Raw genomic sequence first — 17361 nt, forward strand, 5'->3', positions numbered from 1 at the left:
CATTAAATTCTGTAATAACATACATGTCTTTAATCGTAGTTACTATCGCCGAACCGGAAATTTTCGCAATGGCAATCTATTATTTATAGACATTTGAAAGATGCATAACTACACATATAAAATATACTGGGGATAAAATTTAATCATTGTAATAGCTTGTCGCTTTCCATAAACTAACGTTACCGTCATAACTAAAAGCTTATCCACCGTAATTAAAGACATCTGGAGAATTAATTATCTAATACCGTTCTCCTGATATCAACTGATGCTTTAAGCAATCTGATTTTTCATTATAAATGCTGATCGTAATTACTTACGAATGTGCTTGTACGTCTTATTTTATTTCAGAGTGATCTTGTTTTGTTTCCACGGTGATTATTTGATGTGCGATCTGAATTTGTGAGCATAGTCCTGAATGATCCTACTAAATCTAAAAGACGAAATCCAACGGTTAAGGACAAACATTTCAGCTGATATTGTCCAACTCTGTTTATGACAGCCTTGGTCTATTTACAAATCAGCGAAGCTCCAGTTTTTCGCGTTACTGCTGTGCAGGTTAGCGATAAAGCACGAAGCGTAAAGTTGTCGGCTCACTGTAGGCCGGACACTGTAGTAGAGGCAATTCGGAATTAAGGAATCGCGTTACGCGAGCTTACGGCTACTAAGATCGATATTTCTGATATTCGGTTACAGTGCAAAAGAGAAATGAATACAAGTATCGTGTTATTGATTGCAAATAACTACACATAAGTGTGCACAGTTTGACTTTCTTGGCCCTTTATGTCTGTAACAAAACTAAGTGGGCATATGTTATTACATCATTCTTCTATTTTCATTTCAGTCACAAATTTTACGTGCTCGTTGCAAATTATACATTTATCTTAATAATTCAGAACGATGCGTTGGTTTGAGACTAAAATTTCTAATTACGCATCCAAACAGACACAGGGAGGCTATCTAAAGGATACGATGAGAGAAGTGAAGTAAGATCATGTTACTCTACGATAGTTTAGCGAACTTTCAAATAAAGGATCTAGAAATTAAGTCATCCAGCGCTGAATGATGACTAGGCAGCTCAAAATGGAGTTGCAGACACTTAAGGAACTTAGGTCAAATATTATTTTGAATATATTGCGTCACTATTACCTTTTTAGTTCCCATTTATCACATACCTTTCGAAGAATAAATAATCCCAGGTGTAAAATGGTACCGCTAAAATGGTTCAAATGGCTCTGAGCACTATGGGACTAAACTTAAGAGGTCATCAGTATCCTAGAACTTAGAACCAGTTAAACCTAAGTAACCTAAGGACATCACACACATCCATGCCTGAGGCAGGATTCGAACCTGCGACCGTAGCGGTCGTGCGGTTCCAGATTGTAGCGCCTAGAATCACTCGGCCACTCCGGCCGGCGGTACCGCTAAGTCACGTCTACTAAAAAGGTGGATTAAAAGGATAACTTTATTGACCTGTATACCAAAGTTTGGCATTTTGCGAACATTTGGAATATATCGTAAGACCGAATAGATTGACTTTCTAGTGGACATAAAAGCTTATCTCTAAATTTCTGTACAGACATGAAACACTTTATTCCGAACAATATAACAGAGCGTTCAGTACATCACCAGTCTGTATAGTGGCCATGGTTGATTGCATAGGAAGCGTTGCGAAAAGTGTGACTAACTTAAGGATTTTTCAATGGATACAACCCAATACGAACTACTAGAGCCAATCGTATGGTGAGTCTCACATTGCTTCAGATCTGTTGGAAAACAGCTTCGAGGTTCACTTCAGAATTTGAAATGACTGTACCATATCAGTATGGGTGAATAGAGCTACAATAGCTGCACATTTTGCCTGGAAAATTTTTTGTACGTTTACATCATTCGGTAATACCACCAAAACTGTCTTATCTAAGTTAACAGGTGTTCTTAAAGGTATGTTCTTAATATTTCAGCTGGAAAGTATGTGTTTGTTTGTTAAATAACTGATACTTTTTTCAGCGTAAAAGTAAAAAATAACCATTCCCAAATCAACCATGGACCTTGCCTTGGTCAGGAGACTTGCATGTCTCCGCAACACAAATAGCCGTACCGTAGATGGAACCACAACGGAGGTGTATCTGTTGAGAGGCCAGACAAACGTGTGGTTCCTGATGAGGGACAGCAGCCTTTTCAGTAGTTGCAGGGGCAACAGTCTGGATGATTGACTGATCTGGCCTTGTGACATTAACCAAAACGGCCCTGATGTGCAGGTACTGCGAACGACTTAAAGCAAGGGAAAACTACATGCGGAATTTTTCCCGAGGGCATGCAGCTTTACTGTATGGCGTCCTCTTGGGTAAAATATTCCGGATGTAAAATAGTCCCCCATTCGGATCTTCGGGTGGGGACTACTCTCGAGGTTGTCGTTATCAGGAGAAACAAAACTGGTGTTCTACGGATCGGAGCGTGGAATGTCAGATCCCTTGATCGGGCAGGTAGTTCAGAAAATTTAAAAAAGGAAATGGATAGGTTATAGTTAGATAGAGTGGGAATTAGTGAAGTTCAGTGGCAGGAAGAACAAGACTTTTGGTCTGGTGAATACATGATTATAAATACAAAAGCAAATAGGGGTAATGCAGGTGTAGGTTAAATAATGAATTAAAAAATAGGAGTGCGGGTAAGCTACTACAAACAGCATAGTGAACGAATTATTGTGGCCAAGATAGACACGAAGCCCACGCCTACTACAGTAGTACAAGTTTATATGCCAACTAGCTCTGCAGAAGATGAAGAAATTGATGAAATGTATGATGAGATAAAAGAAATAATTCAGGTAGTGAAGGGAGACGAAGAGGAATTTGTGGCACAACTTGACTAGAAGGGATCGGTTGGTAGGACATGTTCTGAGGCATCAAGGGATCACCAATTTAGTATTGGAGGGCAGCGTGGAGGGTAAAAATCGTAGAGGGAGACCAAGAGATGAATACACTAAGCAGATTCAGAAGGATGTAGGTTGCGGTAGATACTTCGAGATGAAGAAGCTTGCGCAGGGTAGGGTAGCATGGAGAACTGCATCAAACCAGTCTTTGGACTACTGAAGAGCTCAACAACAACAACAGATAATTTTCAAGTTCAGATATCATTAGGAAAGGGCGCGTGCACCTAGTAATGGTTTACTGCAACAGATGATCAAAATAGTTTCGCCCATGCTATGTCTGTGCATCTGCAGTACCTGAAAACTTTTAGGTGGCAGCGAGCGATGCTCATCCCATATGAGGTCTACCACGTCCTTATTTGTTCTAGGGCACCTGTTGTACACAGTCACTTTCGACGCACCGCTAAAACGATTAATAAAGCTATCTGGGAAATCACTGTACAGGAAAATTTATTATTTAATGCCCTTTAGAACACAAAAAAGACATACCTCCACCGTGAACTTAAAAGGTAAATGTTTTGATGTGCATTAATTTATAAATAAGAACATCACTTTCTATTTATGCTATGGTTGTCATAAATGAATTTAGTTCTATTTACAACATTTCAGAAATATTGCACTTTTATAATTATTGTCTCATATTTCCTTTCCTACACCTTTTTCTCGGACTTTATTGAAAAACTGCGTTTTAGACGAACTGTTTAGGACACACTAAAAGCTGTCTCTCCAACTGCCGGTAATTTGCTGGAGGGTGGAGGAAACGGTGAAAACTTTTACCATTAAAATGATGAAAATTAGTTTCTCTAACAAAATAGAGAATGTACTAAAAATCCTTAACTTAATACATTAAAAAATAAATTTTAAGCAATGGGGAACAGAGCAGCAAACTTTCCAGATTAGCATACCCAGTTTTGAAGGTTCTAATTTTAGTCACGTTTCATTAAAACCTTTGACGTTTGCACCGTTTCCTCCACCTTCCAACGAATTACCGGCAGTTGGAGAAACTACTTTTAGTGCGTCCTAAACAGTTTATCTAAAACGCACTTTTTCAATAAAGTCTCAGACATACTATTTCCTAGAATTGGTCTAGAAAAGGAGATACGGGAAAACCATTATAAAAGTGCCATTTTTCTGAAATGTTATAAATTGAACTAAATTCCTTTATGACAACCATAGTTTTATACTATACTATATTTCAGTAACATATGTAAATGAGCAACATGTTGGTGTGGAGATAATGAAATATTCTTCATATATTTTCTTACCATACCGACACGGTCAACATAATCACCGATGTTCGTGACTGTGATATACCAATCTAAAGTCTTCACTCCAAAATCATGGAAATCTATCCTATGGATAGTAATTGAATCCACTGCGGATAATCTGTGAATAATATAATGAAATATTTGTTGTACTTTGAAATCTACCATTCCTCGTCGATGAAAGGGAGAAAGATTGCAGTTTGAAATTTAATCGACTTAGCTGTCACTGGAGAGAGCATACTACCGCAACCGCTCAAGGACGCAGAAGGAAATAGGTCTAAAGGAAACATCCTAGCATTCGCCTGATCTGATTTAAGGGAAGTTAAAGCCACGATGATTGGACAGGGACTTGAATCTCGTTCGTCCGGAACGCTAGTTTGCGGTCCTAACCATCGCACCACTTCGCTTGCTTGGTTGCTATCACTCCCGCAAACCAGCATCGATCGTATGGGACAGTCTTGTAACTGACTTTCCATTCTAACAGTGACACGTATAATATATAATATATGATATTAAGAGAAATTTAAGCTCGACTGAGGAATCGGTAGCAATAATGCTTGTCTTACCTTGGGTGGGGAATAATCTACAGACAAAGACGTACTTTCAGGCGTACCTCAGAGAAGTTTGATGGTAGCCGTGCGGTTCGTGTTATATACTACTGACCTGGTACAGAATACAAATACACTCCTGGAAATTGAAATAAGAACACCGTGAATTCATTGTCCCAGGAAGGGGAAACTTTATTGACACATTCCTGGGGTCAGACACATCACATGATCACACTGACAGAACCACAGGCACATAGACACAGGCAACAGAGCATGCACAATGTCGGCACTAGTACAGTGTATATCCACCTTTCGCAGCAATGCAGGCTGCTATTCTCCCATGGAGACGATCGTAGAGATGCTGGATGTAGTCCTGTGGAACGGCTTGCCATGCCATTTCCACCTGGCGCCTCAGTTGGGCCAGCGTTCGTGCTGGACGTGCAGACCGCGTGAGACGACGCTTCATCCAGTCCCAAACATGCTCAATGGGGGACAGATCCGGAGATCTTGCTGGCCAGGGTAGTTGACTTACACCTTCTAGAGCACGTTGGGTGGCACGGGATACATGCGGACGTGCATTGTCCTGTTGGAACAGCAAGTTCCCTTGCCGGTCTAGGAATGGTAGAACGATGGGTTCGATGACGGTTTGGATGTACCGTGCACTATTCAGTGTCCCCTCGACGATCACCAGTGGTGTACGGCCAGTGTAGGAGATCGCTCCCCACACCATGATGCCGGGTGTTGGCCCTGTGTGCCTCGGTCGTATGCAGTCCTGATTGTGGCGCTCACCTGCACGGCGCCAAACACGCATACGACCATCATTGGCACCAAGGCAGAAGCGACTCTCATCGCTGAAGACGACACGTCTCCATTCGTCCCTCCATTCACGCCTGTCGCGACACCACTGGAGGCGGGCTGCACGATGTTGGGGCGTGAGCGGAAGACGGCCTAACGGTGTGCGGGACCGTAGCCCAGCTTCATGGAGACGGTTGCGAATGGTCCTCACCGATACCCCAGGGGCAACAGTGTCCCTAATTTGCTGGGAAGTGGCGGTGCGGTACCCTACGGCACTGCGTAGGATCCTACGGTCTTGGCGTGCATCCGTGCGTCGCTGCGGTCCGGTCCCAGGTCGACGGGCACGTGCACCTTCCACCGACCACTGGCGACAACATCGATGTACTGTGGAGACCTCCCGCCCCACGTGTTGAGCAATTCGGCGGTACGTCCACCCGGCCTCCCGCATGCCCACTATACGCCCTCGCTCAAAGTCCGTCAACTGCACATACGGTTCACGTCCACGCTGTCGCGGCATGCTACCGGTGTTAAAGACTGCGATGGAGCTCCGTATGCCACGGCAAACTGGCTGAAACTGACGGCGGCCGTGCACAAATGCTGCGCAGCTAGCGCCATTCGACGGCCAACACCGCGGTTCCTGGTGTGTCCGCTGTGCCGTGCGTGTGATCATTGCTTGTACAGCCCTCTCGCAGTGTCCGGAGCAAGTATGGTGGGTCTGACACACCGGTGTCAATGTGTTCTTTTTTTCCATTTCCAGGAGTGTAGTAGCCTCAAATGTTTTGCAAATCATGCAGTCATCTCTGATAACGTACTGTTCGAAAAAAGTTACACAAGTATTCAGTCAGATATTGATAAGACTTCAAAGTAGTGTAAAAATTGACAGTTTGCTGTAAATGTTCTGAAAAGTAAAATTATGCACTTCGTAAATGAAACACTGAATGCAGTATCAAAATGGCTCTGAGCACTATGGGACTCAACTGCTGAGGTCATAAGTCCCCTAGAACTTAGAACTACTTAAACCTAACTAACCTAACGACAACACACACATCCATGCCCAAGGCAGGATTCGAACCTGCGACCGTAGCGGTCGCGCGGTTCCAGACTGTAGCGCCAGAACCGCTCGGCCACCAGCGGCCGGCGAATGCAGTATCACTGAGACGGAATTGGAATCAGACAAGTGATACAAATAGCTCCACGTCATAATTCGTAGGCCACGAAGCGGAACGGTCACGGTGGCTCAGTCGTAGGTAAAGAAGATAGTAGACTTCACTTCGTGGGGGATACTGGGAAATGCAAATAATCTACAACGATAATTGCTTATAAAACACTTGTGATACATCCTACTATATTGTTCAAGGGTATGGGACGCTTACTAAATCGGACTATCTGGGAGTATTGAACGTATGCAAAGAAGGGCAGCGCAAGTTGTCACAGGTTTAACTGGCGTATTGGAGAGCGTCATGGATACGCTGGAGCTGGCAGATGCCTGCAGACAGACCTCAGCTATCGCTCCCGCAAACCTATTTGCAAAGTCTCAAGAACCAAGGCTAAGTGAGAAATCTTAAGTAAAGCTGCCATAGGGATCTCGAAGATAAGATTAGACTAAATACAGCTCGCATCGAGGCTTTATACATAAATGGTCGTCTTGATCACATAAGTTATGCAGTTAATGAAACTTCCTGGCAGATTAAAACTGTGTGCCCGACCGAGACTCGAACTCGGGACTTTTGCCTTTCGCGGGCAAGTGCTCTACCATCTGAGCTACCAAAGCACGACTCACGCCCGGTACTCACAGCTTTACTTCTGCCAGTATATTTACTAGTTTCCGCTTCCTGCCATCATCTGATCTGTTTCAAAGAGTAAAAAAACATTAGGAATACATAAAAACATGGCAAATAATTATACATATTAGCCATACATACGTACATATTAGCCATACATACAGTTAAAAGTATTTTAACACAAGTGTCATCTATACACGTAAGCACATATCAAGTACTGGTGATGGCTTCGGGGCGTCCTATACCTATACATGATTGTCCAAAAAGATGTTAACACTCATATGGTAGGACACCATTTTAAATTTTCTTTTGATGCACACTAGGGATGGCTACCCGACTTAATCTGGAAGAGAGGAGAGAGGCAGGAGCACGGATGGAAGTGTTTGGGTTACCCACAATACAGAGAAAATTATTTCAGCAATGGTTTCATAAGCATCTTCCAAGCCGTTTAATTATCCGTCGACAGCATGAGAAATTTATTCGCACCGGGTCCGGAACCAATTATTGTATAGGAAACAGAGGACGTGCAAGAAATATTCGAACGGCAGATAACATCATAAATGCTCAAGGCACAATTATTAACAGTCCAAATGGTTCAAACGGCTCTGAGCACTATGGGACTTAACATCTATGGTCATCAGTCCCTAGAACTTAGAGCTACTTAAAACTAACTAACCTAAGGACATCACACAACACCCAGTCATGACGAGGCAGAGAAAATCACTGACCCCGCCGGGAATCGAACCCGGGAACCCGGGCGTGGGAAGCGAGAACGCTGCCACACGACCACGAGCTGCGGACATAACAGTCCAAGACAGTCAAGTAAGAGATTAGTACTGGAAAACGGAATCGCTTAGAAGTCTTAAAAATTGTCCTCGTGGATTTGGGAATGAAGCCACACCACATTCAAACCTTACAGGTCCTATCCGACACTGGTAATATCGCTCGTGTACGAGATGCAGAAGTGTTACTAGAAATGACAGATATAAACCCTTATGATGTGTTCTTTCTGTCAAACGAAGCGGCAACATGAATATGACCCCGCCGGGAATCGAACCCGGGAACCCGGGCGTGGGAAGCGAGAACGCTACCACACGACCACGAGCTGCGGACATAACAGTCCAAGACAGTCAAGTAAGAGATTAGTACTGGAAAACGGAATCGCTTAGAAGTCTTAAAAATTGTCCTCGTGGATTTGGGAATGAAGCCACACCACATTCAAACCTTACAGGTCCTATCCGACACTGGTAATATCGCTCGTGTACGAGATGCAGAAGTGTTACTAGAAATGACAGATATAAACCCTTATGATGTGTTCTTTCTGTCAAACGAAGCGGCAACATGAATAACCACAGTTCCATCATGTGGAGTACAGACAGTCGTCATGACTAAGAAAGCAAACACGGTCCTCTCCAAAAGTTAACGTATGGTATAATATTTCGAAGTTTGCACTACTTGGTCCATATTTTTAATGATCATCCAGTCACGAGAGATTTTTACCTAGACATGTTGCAGAATTGTTTTGTTGATATTCTTCTCCTCCGTATCTTAACATCAGGCTGCTTCCAGCAATTGGTGCACCATCAAGTTATTCCTAAAAAGTTCGAGACTATGTGGATGAAACATTTGGTAGACACTGAATTTCAAGAGGTGGACCTTTGGCGTGGCAATCACGGTCATTCGATTCGACTCCACTCGATTTCTGGCTACGGGGAATGGTGAAAGAACGCATGTATGCTACAAGACCTACTGACGTTAATGACCTTACAGAGCGCATAACACAGCTTGTCCGCTCTATACCTAGGGAAAAATGTGAACGAGCTACGGCCTGTATAGTCAAAAGGCTTTCCACTAAGGAGTACAGGTCGAAGAAGTAAAATGAAATAAAACTCAATCCCATATAAGTTACAGCATCTTTTTGGACAACCCTGTATGATCATAACTGTAGCCGGTTCAGGGCGATATAAGGCTGATCACTTATGTCCACCATTGCCCTCCACTGGTTACAGTTATGTCTGTGTAAGTATACGATGGCGCAGGCCATCACCAGCCCTTGTTATGTACCTATGTGCACAGATTACTTGCGATGATACTTGTGTCAGACTGCTTTTAATGGTATTTGTGGCTAGTATGAAGGATTATTGGCCATGTTTTTTTTATATATTCCTAGTTTTTTGTGTATTGAGCCTTCAGCCAATTGAACTTACTTTTGTCACATTAGAGGTTTTTTTTCCTGTTTGTAACAGATCTGTCGATGGCAGTGAGAAGAAATCGGTCATTATGAATTATCTGCCGTATGTCATCAAGATGAACATTTGTGAAATAAGTGCCAAATGTGATCGAGGATTAATTTGCAGACTTTATGACTTCAATTGACCGCTTAGAGACGGTTAAGCAATCGTTCTTCCCGCGCTCCATAAGCAAATAGAACGAAGAGAAGCGCCGAAGAGAAGCACTAATGACTAGTACAATGGGAAGTATCCTTTTCCATAGCCCGCCCGTTGGCCGTGCGGTCTAACGCACGAGTTTCGTGGCGGGAAGGAGCGCCTGGTCCACGGCACGAATCCGCCCGGTGGATTTGTGTCGAGCTCCGGTGAACCGGCTAGTCTATGGATGGTTTTTAGGCGGTTTTCCATCAGCCAATGCGGGCTGGTTCCCCTTATTTCGCCTCAGTTACACTATGTCGGCGATTGCTGTGCAAACATGTTCTCTACGTACGCTACACCACCATTACTCTACCACGGAAACATAGGGGTTACACTCATCTGGTGTGAGACGCTCCCTGGGGGCTCCACCGGGGGCCGAACCGCACAATAGCCCTGGGTTCTGTGTGGGGCGGCGGAGCGGTGAAGTGGACTGCGGTAGTCATCGTGGGGTTGTGGACCACTGCGGCTGCGGCGGGGACGGAGCCTTTCCGTCGTCTCTAGGTCCCCGGTTAACATACAATACAATACAATACAGTACAATCCTTTTCCATGCACTTCAAACTGGTTTTCAGATTTTAGCTATAGATGTAGCGTACAGGGGGTGGAACAGTCCTGCAGTTGACATCCATTGCAACAGTGAGACGCATAATGAACTCTAAAACAGTAATGCATATTGTGGTATGATGGAATAATATATCGAAAATGACTGGCAACCAGAAATCAAACGAACCGTCAGTGCTCCTGTTGGTTCCCGGCCCCGTCCCAGTGCGAGTGCAACAAGAGCTGTCCTGCTGACCACTCCGGGTATCAGGGGACGACTGCAGGCGGACAATTCCTCCACCACTGCGGCGCACGTGGCGTGCCGGTGGCCACGGGACGCTCCTGGTTATCGCCGTGCTCAAGGTCTGTCGCCACGAGTGACCACCGACAACTGGCGACGCCGATATGCACGTCCTTCGAAACTTTGCAGCGACAGGCGTTTCTTTGAGGCAGAGTAACCCAAATAGTTTTAAAGACTGTGCTGGCCGTCTGCGCCTGAGAAGCGTTTTATTTCTTCTAAGTGACTGTCGCAACGCAACTGCAGTCACGGACAAGTGATAGCAAGTGATAGATTACTTTAATACTTAAACATCGTTACCAGCGATATGGCAATAGCTGTAGTTCTAGTTCACATGGATGTGCGAGTTCGCCTTGAAATTTTGCCCTAAAAGTTAAACAATCAAATATGTTTCACATTTGCAGCCGTTGAAGTATCTAGAACGATCATACTGGGTGGTTACAATTAAGGTGCAACTACTAACGGAGATCCAGTGTGGGCTTTAACTATCGTATGGCAGTGAAACTTCGTTGATACGCTACAGCGTTAATGAAGAACGCATTTACGTTGGAAAAAAATTAGTTCCAATTTTTACCGCCAGGTTCAAAGCTAGCGCTTTGCAGCATCCCTTGATGTCTCTGGTACTCCTATTGAAGGAACTGTGTAAGTCTGTACTGCCTTAACAAATATGACTTAATAATGGTCTAACAACATTCAGTATTGTACTTGATAATGGCATAAAAACCTAAATCTGAATAGTACAAAAGATAAATATAATAAAACACAGTAAAATGTTGGTTTACTCTTTTAAAAAGTACTGTATGACAGTGACTCAACGCCACCGAAAACTTTTTAAACTGTGTGACGGTTAATAATAAAAACAACAATAATCCTTTTTCACTCGTTTGACGATTTCTGCCTAACTCCCATTCCCAGTCAATTACAAATGGAAACATTTCTATATGTCTTTCTTGCATTCACAGCGCCAGATTTGCAACTATGGCCGAAACTGCAACTAACTTTTTCCACAGCAAATCGGTTCCGCATTAACGCATCAGAATATCTACTAAGATTCGCTTCCACACGATAGTTACAGCCCGCACTGGACGTCTCTGAGTAGGTGCACTTCAATTATAACCACCCAGTGCAAACCATGCGATGTTTATGATACTTTCGTACTTCCTACATTTGTCTTTATCCGATTCTCTTCTTCCACTTCTGCAACTACAAATGTAGTTCTTTCTCTGATTCTGCGAGCGCTGCTTGTCATCTCTGTATTTAATCGTCTTTATCCTTTGATTTCCTACTGTTATGCCTCTTATTTTTATGTTTTTTTCTGTTAATTACCCAGCATAAATATTGAGCGTTAGAGAAAAACAACACGTTTGTGCACCACTTCTTCTAATACCTGTCTTGTCTAATTTCTCCTCCCTATTGTTAAATACTGTCACCCTTTTATAATGTGCACTTTTCCTTTGGTCCTTGCTTTCTACATTGGCACCTCCCAAGGTTTTCAGGAACATATTTGAGTCAGCTCAGTCAAAAGCCTTTCTAAAAATCAACAAAACAAGTGTACCCATCCTCATTACCTTGTAGCATTTTTTACACATGACCCTCTGACATTAAGTGTCAGCTCGTGTTCCTTCTCGCGTCGAGCTTGAGCTGCGTCTCTATCGACCTCATCGTCGACGACACGGTAATCCCTAATTTTGCTTCCTTATTAACATAGTTTTCAAGGTTTATTTTGCGAAATATTTGCGGCAACTTAAAACTTACCAAATACACGGTTTTCTGGGTCAAAAGCATGACCAGAATGCCAGTAATCGAGATCATTTTTATTTCAAGAACCTGTACCAATATGTAATGATTTAAAGAAAGTTTATGTGCAGCAAAATATAATTATATTAGCTGAGTACCCATCATTGCGAAAGTATGTATTTATTACAATCTTCTTAGTCCATCTCCTCCTTCCCACTCTCTGTATTCACCTCTTCTTCCCTTGTTTTTCGAGTCTTCTCTCGGGCATGGGTATGTGTGTTGTACTTAGCATAAGTTAGTGCAAGTGGTGTGTCAGTCTAGGGACCGAAGACCTCAGCAATTTGGTACCATAGGAGTTCACCCCCCTCCCCCTTGTTTTCCTGTCCATCTGCTCCTCCTCCCTCTCTTTCCATCTCCTACTCACTTCTCTTTCTATTCATCTGCTCCTCCCCCTCTGCCCATCTGCTCCTTCCCCTCTGTCCCTTTCCTCCTACCCCCTCTAAAAAAATCTTTTCTTCCCCAATATCTGCTCCTCGTCTCTTCTAAGTCCTACTCCCCCTCTTTGTCTATCTTCTTCTCCCCCTCTCTCTGTCCAAAACCTCGCCCTCTTCTCTCTGGTCTCGGCGGAGGTTCGAGTCCACCCTCCGGCATGGGTGTGTGTGTTTGTGCGTAGAATAATTTAGGTTAAGTAGTGTGTAAGCTTAGGGACTGATGACCTTAGCAGTTAAGTCCAATAAGATTTCACATACTTTTTTTTTCTTCTCCGTGTCAGTTTCCTCTTTTCTTTCTCTGACCCTCTCCTTCTCCTCTCTTTTTCCTCCCTTTGTCCATTTCTTCCTCCACCTGTCTCTGTCCATCTCTTCAACTTTCCTTTCTCTGTTCATCTCCTCTTTCCTCTTCAGTCATTCTGCTCCTTTCCCCTCTGTCCATCTCCTCCCTTCTATCTCGTCCACACCCCCTGTAGGTCCATCTCCTCCTTTCCCTTCTCCCTGTCAACCACGCCTGTCTATCTGTCTCCTCCTCCACCTCTCTCTGTCCATCAAATCCTCCCTCCCTTTCTCTGTCAATTGTCTCCTTGCCCCTCTCTCTGTCCATTACTCCTCTTTCCTATCTCTGTTCACCCCCCCTCTCTCCATCTCATCCCCCCTTTCTCTGTTGATTTCCTCCTCCCCCTCTGTCCATCTTCTGCTCCTCCTCTCTCTCTATCCATCTCCTTCTCTTTTATTTCTGTGTCCATTTCCTCCTCTCCCTTCTGTCAGTCCATTTACTTCCCTCTCTGATTATTTACCCCTCCATCTCCTCCTGCCCTTCTCTATCTATCTCCTACTTCCCTCTTCTCTCTCCACATTACCAACCCTACCCCAATATGAGGTCACTTGTTCTTATCCCCACAGTATCTCTTTCCAAATAACAAGTAGTACGTATATCAGACACAGCTCAAATCGATCCAGGCGTTTACGAGGAGCTTCTTGCCCTTGGCTTTGTCCGCATACCCACATGTCACACATATTGCACGTAAATTTCAGGTAGTTCACTCATATTTGCACACATAGTTCGTCTGCATCTCTAGCGAATTTCGCTCTGCAGTTTCGTATTCACGCAGGTGAATGTTTATGACGTCTATCTCCTATGTGTCATACAGTGACATAATTTTGTAAGTACATTCGGCAGATATGAGGATACCGACTGCAAATTGTGATGCGGATACAGCTGGTAGCAAAGAAGTAATACATTTGAACGCCAGGCAAGATGCTATAGTTCTTCACGCACCTCAGTGTTTATGACGTCATGTCACCTGAGCTAGGTGATACAACTTTGCTGGCACATTCATTGGTATAGAAGAATACCATCTGCAAAATGCATCCAGAATGCAGTCAATGATAAAAGAATATTTAATTAAAACGTCATGTCTGCCGCAGCAGTTCTACTGCATAAACAGCTAAAATACAGTAAGCGATAAACTTTTTTTCCTTTCATTACTTTTCGAGAGCTGTCAGCAAGAAAAAGTTTCGTAAAGATTTGAGATTATGTGTAAAACTTGTTGCGAGTCACTAAGTACTCTCATTGAATGAAGAAGTCTGGATATGTGTGCGTCGTGAGCTACACTTCTTTTCCATCATCGATCCCATGGTTTAGTAGGAAATGTGGAACATACATACATACAAACATACATGCATACATACGTATGTACCTCCATTTTTGTAGCCGGTCGCTGTGGCCGAGCAGTTCTAGGCGCTTCAGTCCGGAACCGCGCTGCTGCTACGGTCGCAGGTTCGAATCCTGACTCGGGCATGGATGTGTGTGATGTCCTTAAGTTAGTTAGGTTTAAGTAGTTCTAAGTCTAGGGGACTGATGACCTGAGATGTTTAAGTCCCATAGTGCTCATTTGAACCATCATCATCCATTTTTATAATACAGTATGTCTTTTTTTCATCTTCCTTCTTTACCTGGTGTGCTTAAAGATAGAAAACTTCAGCCACCTCTTCCAGTGTCTCTTGTCTATGTTAAACATTTGGCCACCCATCATACCAACCTGTCTTGAATACCTTTGCCGTATGTTTATTTTTGTTTGTGTACGTAGTACAGCCATCAGCTACTACATCGTCTATGCTCATTGCGTTCCATTTCTTTAGGCACCCTCTTGACTGATGCAGATGATAAAGTTATTGATCTGCATTTATAAATGATACCAATATAAGTTAATTTAGCTTAGTGCCTACGATATCAATTTCAGTAAGTTGCTCAGGAATTTGTGTCCATACATAGAAACTGTCTCCAGGAAAAAAAAAAACACATGAAGTTATATGTACTTATAATGGTATGGACACATTCAAGATTGTGACCATTTTTTGTCGGCAAGACCACTTGCTTAAATAGTTATGTACAAATAGACTCAGAATGTATGTCGTAGATTTTCCATTTCACACTATTTTGTGCCCGCCAGAAAGAGAACCACTGTCCTCTGTCTTGAAAACATATTGCATCGTTTGTTTCGTTTCTTTTATTTGGCGAGGGGGATGAAGTATTTATTATGGCCTGCATAGTTTCATAACACTACACGTGACGCCTTTCATGTAGACGGTTGGCACGCTACCCAGCTTTCCCGATAAGCTGGTGACGACAATGCGACGTGATTGCTCGTCGACGAGTTTCGCAGCCGTCCGTTTGCTCACTCTCACCATGCTATCAGGGAGTTGACTTCCACCAGAGCGTAATGCTTTCCATGAGATCCCTGCAAAGACCAGTTTTCCTTTATGCAATCCAAAACGGGATAGACTACATTGCTTCATTGTGTTTATACCGTTATGAGAGCCCGGAATTTCTCAAACAAATGAATAAGTTGGAAAGGTGCTTAAGGTGCTTCTGACACCTTCAATGGATTTCTCCTACACTCTGTGTAAAAATTCAAAACATGAACACAAGTGCAGCTCATTGCTAATCACGGCACCCGAGCATGACTCATGAATCGATCCGAGGATTCAACTCATCACTTGGCCCGCCTCGTTCCTATCATATTTTCGATCTTCACTTCTACTACTATTCTGTATGGCTGTTGATCTTGTTGGTCTGTAGTGCCCTAGTAAACGCCTTTTATACGGTCGTCTATATTTCGACTATCTGGAAGTCATCTTCCGTTTCCTCGAATGCTGCACTATTATCTTCACCTCTTCATACAGTGCATACTATGCTGCTTATCCCTTGCCTTGTCATCACTGATCGTTATTCTCTCACGTATCAGAAATTGACAAGTCCCTAACTCTTAGAGCCATATTGTATCACCTGTTCTGACAAAGTCTATCCATACTTATTTTGTATTTGCTCCTCAACGCTGGCGCCAAGGTCTATCGCCAGATATGAATGATCACTAGTCATCTTCTCGATCGTAGAAGTATCATCAAACAAAATGTAAAATTTTGAAATTTTCTCTCCACTACGTCCGACCCTGGATAATTTCAGACTATCACAAATCATCAGTCCTAATCTGGTGCCTTTGAGCGGTCCTGTCGTGCTTTCCTTTTTGCAGCGCTTTCCTCCTTCATTTGAGCTCAACTATGGTCTCTTAGCTCTTAAATTAATATTCGATGCAGTTGGCAGTTTAGGTGCATCTCTAATGAGACTGACTACAAGTTTACCTATCGTCAGCCAGCAGGTGGAAAAACCAGAGATGTCATGAACTAAACTAGCTATGATTTGCAGGACACATTCCACCAACTTGCTGTGTTTTTCTCAGCAGCGCTGACGGGCAGATCTTCCGATTTCCAGGAAACATTCCTCGGTGAGATTTGCAGAGGCGTGGTAAACAGTCGTCCAGTAGACGTTGATCCCACACTGTTCCATCGAACTGATCAGAGTTTGACACGTGAACTGCAGACCATTGTGTGATAAAACTCCCTTCCTGGGTCGGGGGACACTGTGTTCCTTGGTTTCCCCCCCTGGTGCCTCCAGCAAGTTCTGTCGCAGCTAGCAGTGCACGGACAGCACAATTTTGTGGTGGCACACATCGCCAGTGATTGGATTTCTTTTCCTCATGCCTCGTGTTCTCAAATTGTACCGACATCGCGTTCGCTCCGTACTGGTTCTGCTGATGGTAACTGCCACCACTCTACCCAGACAGCTCAGGACAATGACCTTTCCCAAAGGTAAACATTGCCCGTCTAGATGCCAACGACGTCCCACCCCATCACCTGTGTGTGGAGTCAGTGAAAGTATTCAATGATGGAAAACCACTGTTGTTAGCTCCACGCTATTGTAAAAACCCAAGGTGGGGCTGCATATTTGTTGAATTAGTAGCAGGATTTCTCAAGGCGAGAATATCGCTGTCCATGTGGGTGCTGGCTTATTTTTTTAATGTTTCTGTGTATGTTTAATTTTAATGTAAAGGTTAATTGTTGACTATGTTGTAGGTATGAATTTTTCTATGTCTGATGAAAATACCACACGTTTCTTGTAACTAGTTTTTGAAATGTGAACATTGTAACTGAGGCAGCCTAAAAAGGAACAGAATTATAATTTTTATCGTAATGATCCTTCTTTTTGCATATACTCTGTTC

General features: G+C 43.3%; 1 protein-coding gene across 1 annotated transcript in view; it reads right to left on the reverse strand.

Annotated features, from left to right (window-relative positions):
• LOC126236341 (ATP-binding cassette sub-family C member 4-like) overlaps positions 1 to 10601 on the reverse strand; it is a 229687-nt gene extending 219086 nt beyond the window's left edge. Inside the window, exon 1 of the mRNA XM_049945567.1 lies at positions 10466 to 10601. The gene's annotated coding sequence lies outside the window, so the exon portion shown is untranslated. The remainder of the gene's footprint in view (positions 1 to 10465) is intronic.
• Between the last annotated feature and the right edge of the window lie 6760 nt (positions 10602 to 17361).

The sequence above is a fragment of the Schistocerca nitens genome, chromosome 2 (genome assembly GCF_023898315.1).
Source record: "Schistocerca nitens isolate TAMUIC-IGC-003100 chromosome 2, iqSchNite1.1, whole genome shotgun sequence".
Classification (NCBI taxonomy): domain Eukaryota; kingdom Metazoa; phylum Arthropoda; class Insecta; order Orthoptera; family Acrididae; genus Schistocerca; species Schistocerca nitens.